This window comes from Hevea brasiliensis, unplaced genomic scaffold, assembly GCF_030052815.1.
Source record: "Hevea brasiliensis isolate MT/VB/25A 57/8 unplaced genomic scaffold, ASM3005281v1 Scaf197, whole genome shotgun sequence".
Taxonomy (NCBI): domain Eukaryota; kingdom Viridiplantae; phylum Streptophyta; class Magnoliopsida; order Malpighiales; family Euphorbiaceae; genus Hevea; species Hevea brasiliensis.
The window spans coordinates 33,417-41,770 of record NW_026614692.1 but is presented as its reverse complement, the minus strand read 5'-3'; positions in this window follow the sequence as shown (position 1 = coordinate 41,770).

Here is an 8,354-nt window from a genome sequence, read left to right as displayed (position 1 = left end):
GAAAGGTATAAGGGACTGAGTCAAGGCCTAAAGGCGACTCACGTTAGGTTTGTGCATAATAAACTTAAAATTCTTTGTTTCTACTTGACAATTCTTGAAATAAATGTTGTGAATAATTTTGATTGTTATGGTTTTGAAAATATTATTTGAAAAATAGTGTGTTGTCTACTTTATAAATGAAAAGTTTAGAATGAAATATGATTTGTGAATTGTATAAAATATTTGAATAACTTGATTTAAGTTATTTTTAATTCACACTTGGCATGACAATATTAATATATTCCTCCTCCACTTATGGGGTGAGTTTGATATTTGATCACTTTCCGCCCTCTCTGGCTTTCCAATCTGAGGGGCGAGTTTGGATGAGTACTCATTACCTAGCTAGCCACCTCTCTCATTGATTTCGATTAGTGGGGTGAGTTTGCCTTGTCGTGATGTACACATGAAATGTTCGGAAAATTTTGTATCATAGCCTAAGTTGTGTTATTGTTTGGCAATACTATGTTTATTAAATTGTTTGATCAAGTTGTGCTATATTAAGCTTTGAAAATTATGATTTGTTATAAATGTGATTTGAGAAAAAAATTGTGAAATGCGATTATGAGATTTTTGAATGATGATTTGTTCATAAATGTTTTATATTATGCATTTTATGCTTTATTGTGCACCACTGAGTATTTATATACTCAGCGATAGCTTTAACTTGCTGTCGCAGATAGAGAAAAGGACATAGCAGCAGAGCGAGCTGCTACAGTTAGAGAGGAGAACAATTGAAGAATTTTTGTATAGGTATTTGTCTATACCCTGGTAGTTTAGTTTGATGCAAATATGATAGTATGCATATGTATCTCTGTAATTTAAGCAGTTGTACAGATAAAATTATAATAATATTGTTTTTGAGATTTTGCATCTGTAAATTAACTTATGATTGTAAATTAATGATTTAAAATGTAATGTGCATGAGTTGTGAAATGTTTTGAGATATTAATTCTTGATTTGAAATTTGAATTTTGAATTGAAGTATTGCTATTACTGTTGATTTGAAGTTTGGTGGTTGCAAATGGAGTTGTGATTGAGAAATATATTGGGAGTGTTTCTATTTTCAGGTTTTGAAGAACTGTTTTCTCAAAATATAGACGGCACTCTGCCAAAATTTTTGTAAAAATTATGGAGATTTTAAATATCTAAGAATTTAATTTATGTTTGGACTTTAAATAAAGGTTTTTAAAATTTTTTAAAAAAATTTTACCTACCAATTCCAAAATGAACGAAAATTGTTTTAAAATTCCTTGTAGTATATTTAATGGGTTACTAGTAGGTGAAGTATGGTAATTCATTAGGTGTACTATGGGAACATGTTACATCTTACGAGGAGTAGGGTGTGACATCCAATTCTTAATTAAAAGGATTATCTCATCAGAAACTCTTTTCTGATTAAATCTATCTATCCAGGCCAGGAACTTGAAACATTAAGAACAATTAAATAAACATAGGATTTTATCCCTATTTACTTAGGGTAACGGATTTCATCTTGATCAACACCTACCACTATATATAACTAGTAGGAGCTAACACATGCCCATATACCCATAAACAGTACAAGTATGAAAGCTGTATCAAACTCAAACCACCTATATACAAGATAATTGTGCTATCTCAGGTCTAAAGATTATATGCACTGATATGATTTATGACAATGTATTGACAAGAGTAAACTCCACGTGCTTGTCATAAGTGTCACTGGTTCGGCTTATTTATCATGTATAAGTGTCTATCATGTTTGTTATATGGCATGAGATTCATCATTCCATCTTAGTTATATCTCATATAAATACCTTGGGAACAAACATGATTGCAATCTTTCTAGATAAGTCATGTCTTGTGTGAAGTATCCTCGATTGTTAACCAATTTATGATACTTTGTGTGCTAGAAATACTGTCATTCATATTCTTAACAACTCAAGAGTAGAATTTTTAACAAAATATTAATGGACCTTTTCTATTACACATAAATATATTATGTAAATGGAAAAGTAGAATTGCCTTTTATTAATAAAATAAGTACAAGATACATACTAAATGATATGCTCTAGGGCATACTACTAACAGTGCCCAGCTGTGACATCCTCACTTTAGGTAGTCCGTATGTTCTACTGTTCTGGTGACCAATGTCTGTCTGGAGAGTCAGAATGTATGGAACTATATTTAAACTAGAGTGAGGAGTCATAAATAACCTAAATAATGAAAAGAAAAATTAAGAAAAAATTTAAGAGATGAAATGCAAAGAGGTTAAACGAGCTGAAGCTATGGCGATGGGTAACCCTAACAGGAAGCTACTGTGAAGACAGTTGCCAACCCCAGGCTCGTGGGGAACCCTGTAAAATAATTATTTGGGACTTAATTGAAGAATTATTGAGGTTTAGATGACAATAAAATGCTAAGAAAATTTATGTCAATCGATACAGACAATCATAACTCGGTGAACACAACAAAGGGCATTTTGGTCATTTCACCCTCAGAGTTAATTTTTGAGCTAATTTTTGACCAACATGTCCATTTAAGTAAGTGAGAATTATGTAATAAAAGATGAAGAAATATTGATAAAAATTTAATTCGAAATGATCAAAAGAAAGAAGAAAAGAAAAGAAAAATAAAAACAAAATGAAATTAAAATCTAATTATGACATATTCATTATGTAATGATGATGCAATTAAAATTTAACAACCAATTAAAATTTGAAAAACATAATTAAAAGATATAAAAGGAATTAAAAGAAACAAAAATAAGTCATCTTCCTCCTCTCCCACTAGTTGGCCGAACTACATTATTGCAAGCTTCTCACCATTTCTTCTTCATACAAGCTTGAATTCCCATGCAAACACACTACAAAACTCATAAACTCCGACACAAAAATTAGTAATTAGGCCTTGAAGAAGTGTTTAGCAGCCAAGAAATAGAAGGAAAGTGAAGTTTAGGCAAAGTCACAATTGAGGCAAGAGAGGTTAGTGCAAATACTCACCCCCTTCTCTCTTTAATCTTTGTTAGGAAGTTGATTTGAGTTAAAATTTATTGAAAAATGGAATGAAACATGTATGTAGGACCAAGCATAAAATTCCAGTAGCCATGAGTAAGGGGAGTGTTTGATGATTTTGTTTGAATTAAAAATTGTTTAGTGATAGTCTTTGATAAGTATATATAGATTAGAACTTCAATTTCTATGTGTGGTATGAAATTGAGACATTGGAAGTTAGGGTTTTGAACTAAAATTGGGGTTTGTCAAATTCTTGTTGAATTGATGTTATTAAGGTCAATTAATGACCATTTGATGTGGTTTGACCTCAAAATGGACATGGTTGTGGAATTAAAATGCTCAAAGGAGAAGTGCTCCTTTGTGCTAGAAATCTGGACTTTGAGTTTAGTAGGTTTGGCCAGCCATAAGTAGAGATAAATAGCTTTAATTAGTATAAAGCCAATTGGAGGTAAAATGAGGGACATAATGTAACATTTTTTATGAAGGGACCCTATCCAGAAAACCAACACAAAGTAAACTAAAATTGACTTGAATCCGGGTAACCATATGCTGGACCTGGAAAAATGACTATATAAACAGTAAATGTTCAAATAGCCATAACTCACTCTAGGAAGGTCAGAATGACTTGATTTTGAACCATTGGAAAGCTTAGACATGAAGGACTTAGAGCCCAGTTCTGACCACAACCTATTCAAATTGCTAACTAAATTTAACTCATCAAAACTGCCAAAATCAAAATTACCCAGAAATTTTGGACATGAACCAATCCGGCCAGTTATGGTGAAAATGTCATAACTTGAGCTACAAAGGTCCAAATGGAGTGATTCAAAAAGGGAAATAAAGTAGAAACATTAAGGAACAACTTTTATGCAGAAAAGTTAGCCAAAATCGCATTGTAAATTAGTCCAATAGAATAGTTAACTTAAGAGATAAAATCTGAAATTTTAGAAATACTTCTAGGAAGTTTTGAATTGTAATTGGCAACTAATGCCAACAAATTTAGAACCCAAAATGTGGTAGGATCATATGTTTAGAATTTTCATTCCTATTATTTATGAAATAATCAACATTTGCATGAATAGTAATGTGAATAGTAACCACAATGACATCAAACCCAAAGAACCACAACCTAAATGACTTACACTTAAATCATGTGGATAGGTAGATGGGACTTGTATTCCCATCACAAATAGAACACATAATACCTTAGTAATATAACTTAAAATATGAAATGTAATTTACATAAATGGATTGCTAATTGTATTAAATGAGGTAAAGTAGTCATTAGGACTTATGTCTCTATTGTAATAGAATAATAATACCTTGCATAATAAATGGCACATGAAAGGGAACAATGTGAATTATAAACACTTGTTCTCATCATGAACGAAAAGAAGAATGTTTGAGTACAATGGTACATGAAAATAATTAGTATGAATTGTAATCAATATGGATGATAAAATGAATGTATAAATTATGTAGAAATGTGATTTGGAAAAATTTTGCTTTCATCATAACTAGAACTAAAATACTGTAAAATATAAATAGAACTAATAATGAAATAATGAAACATAAGAATACTTAATGACACTATTTGTGCCCATGTATTGCCTAAACACGTATGTCAGATTGGATAGATTGGCATGCCAATAGGGGATTGTTTGAGTAGTATTGCGTAAGGCTTTATGCCTGAATTTATAGTTTTATGCCCGCATTCATGGCTTGTATGCCTGATTATTCATTACTACAGCTTTTTAGCCATATTGATTGCATACGTGGTTGACGTTCTGTATTTCATGTCCCATGATATGGCTTGAGACACCACGGTGTCCAGTGACAAGGACCCATTTATCCAGTTTAGCCAGCCTGTCATACGTTACTTTGGCAATGAAATTTGTTATGAATAATGGGAATTAAATAAAAAAGTAAGAAAGACCTGAAATAAACTAGATTAGCTTTAAAAATTTATTTATTAGAAAGACCTTAAATGAACTAGATAAATTCTAAAATTCATTTATTGTGAAATAACTCTAAGAATTTTATTTATTATGAAGTGATCCAAAATACCTAGAATGTACTTAGTGAAGTGATAAAAAGATTAGCAAAAGAAATAGAACTTAAATAAATATTACAAATGCATCTTTCATAATAACAAAAGCATAAATTAAATATTTTTAGAATATTTGTATTTGTATATTATTACTGTAAAATTTATGAACTAAGTACTTTCAAAGAAGAACAAATTAGGATAAAAGATAGTTAATATTAAAAATTTCACACGAAATTAAATTAATTCTTGAGTATCCAAATTACATTTCATTTCTATCTTTATTTGTATATTATTTCCTTATTATATTATTGCACCACTAAGCAGCAATGATTAGCTTGATGGATTGTCTCCTTTGCGCAGGTACTGAAGATAAAACTCAGTGGACATTAGACTGAGATTTTTGGAATTTGGATATGCGGAAGTGTCAAAATTGTCCAAGGTTATCACCTCCTCAATAATGCATGTAGATAGGGCCCATATAGGTTATATTATATATTTTGTACATTATAATTAATTATTATGTTGTAATGTAAATTATGAATTTATGTGATTAGTTTGTAAATCATGTAAATTAATAAAATTTGAGAATTTTTATATATGAATTGAGCATGAATGGATACGTATGAATGTTAGTTGCAAGAATTGCATGAGGGATGATGATGATAAGATTGTGTATTATTTTATTGAAAATTTATATGAAATTTTTAAACAAGTAAATAGCGAGACATACCAAACAATAATAAAATAGGGAAAACTCCGTCAGTTTCTTCTTAAAATATAATTTATTTCAAAATATAATGTATTCAAAATTATTAAAGGAATAAAGTAAGATAAGATAGGGTGCGCCGGCATCGAGTGTGATATACGTTGCTCGGCTACACTATAGACGGGTGAGGGGTGTTACATTGTCCCTTAGGTAGATCCCACATCGATAAAGCACAAAGATGGTCTTGGGTTTAAAAAGTAATGATATATAAAATGGGGAAACTAATTGCTAGAGGCGCCTTTTGGTGGAATAGCCTGGAGAGTTAGAAGAACTCCAGGGTTAAGTGTGCTCGCTTGAGAGAAATCCTAGGATGGGTGACCTCTTGGGAAGTTCTCCATTCTACCTATGGGACAAAACTGTGAGGCTTATGGCTAAAGTGGACAATTCCTCTAATGGTTGGAGCCTGGCCATTACAATTGGTATCAGAATCGCTCGTGTGTCCTCTTACGAGATGGTGGGGCAAACCTCAGCGAGGGCGCTGAGTCCTGAAAGGGGTGAGAAAGGCCCCTTAGGCAAATCCTACATTGGCAAAGCACGGAGATGGCCTTGGGTCCAAAAAATAATGATATATAAAATGGGGGAACTAATCACTAGAGGCGCCTTTTGGTGGAATAGCCTGGAGAGTTGGAAGAACTCCGGGGTTAAGCGCGCTCACTTAAGAGAAATCCTAGGATGGGTGACCTCCTGGGAAGTTCTCCATTCCACCTATGGGACAAAACCTTGAGGCTTACGGCCAAAGTGGACAATTCCTCTAGTGGTTAGAGCCTGGCTGTTACATTGACTTAACAACCAGAGAATAGTCTCCATTAAGTATATAGACTTCGGGCTGCTGGAGTAAATAGGTCTGCAAAATGAAATCAATGGGCTCTTTGACAGCATTGGGTGGACCAGATTTGCCCAACTCTAATTCCCTGCCTACCAGGACAACAAATTGGAGTTCCTTGGGAGTTTCAAAGCCACCTTATGGCCCACTGACCATGAGGGCAGGGGCAGGATTGAGTTTTGGCTCCTTGGTGTTGATTGGGCAATGAACATGGACGAGTTCAATGCCATCTTTGGATTTAATAGCACCGGGCACCAGGAGATCTCGCAAAACTGGATGGTCTACAACAGTGTTGACTTCTGGCATTCCATAGCCCTGAACATGGAAGTTTACAACTTCAGTAAGTCAAAATCTACGGGTATCACCAAACCTATTTTGCGGTACATGCACAGGTTAGCCACCTACACCATCATGGGTCGCGGTGATAGCTTAGGCATGGTGAACGCCAATGAGCTCTTCTTCCTTTAGTGTATGGTCACTAGGCAGCATTTTAGTATGGGATTCTTCCTGTGTAACCACCTTTGCCATCTATCTCACCATCCGACAGGGCATATAGTGCTTGGGGGCCTCATCACAGCCATTGCACTCCACTTCTGATTTATTCCAGGTCATCATAGGCTACGCTTTATTTTGGGCTCCTCCAAAATTGACTAGACCATCTGCATATCCATAGGGATATGTAAAAAGGTCAGCAACACCTACTACCTGATCGATGCAGAAGGGAATGTCATCCCTACGAGGGAAGAAGCACGAGAAGACCTAAGTGAACCTTCACAGGCCCAAAGGGAAGCCCAATAGCCACTCCATCACGAGTCTCCCACTCAAGTGCCTCCCTACACGCCATCACCGATGGACCCCATCATTACATACCTTCAGTGCTTGGAGACTATACTCAACAACAGAATGAAAGCGCTTGAAGACAGCCTCCAAGAAACTCACAACAAGCTTGACATGATTATCGAGAGGCTTGATGAAGAGGGACCATCATCCCTTTCAGAGGCTTTTTAGAGTTAGGACTATAGGATAGGTTCCTTCATGTAAAAACTTATATGCCATAGTCCTACTCAGTACTCATAGGTCTCTAATTCTAGCTTTTTGTCCAAACTTTCAAATTTTTAATGCATAATATGCTTTTTGATAATTTTATGAGCTATACCTTAATTTTGCAAATTGTGTTGACATCGAAGACAATGTCAGATTTGAGTTTGGGGGTACAGATGTATTCAATGCATTGCATATCATTGCATTTCATTACATTACTTAATTATATCCATATTATACTTGTGTATCAAAAATCTAGAAAATTTTGCAAATTTTGAACTTTTAAACAATTTTTTTTTTTTACTTAGAATTATAACCACAAATATTAATAAGCTAATAATTGGACTCCATGGGATTGAGGAATGAATGTATTTGAATAGGCACAAAGGCTTTAATATGTTATCTGTGAAAGACTTAATCACCTTAGTGGTGCTAGACTAGTTAAACCCCTTTATAACTATTAATCTGTCACATTGAACTTGCAAAATCAAGAGAAAATTTTTGAAATACAAGCAAACCTAAAATTGCCTCACCAACTCTAGAATATGTCTCTCGAACCTATCGAGGTGAAATCTTAGAATATGTTTGAAAAAGAGACGACTAAGGCATTATTTCATATAGTCTCACCAAGCCTAAAAGCCA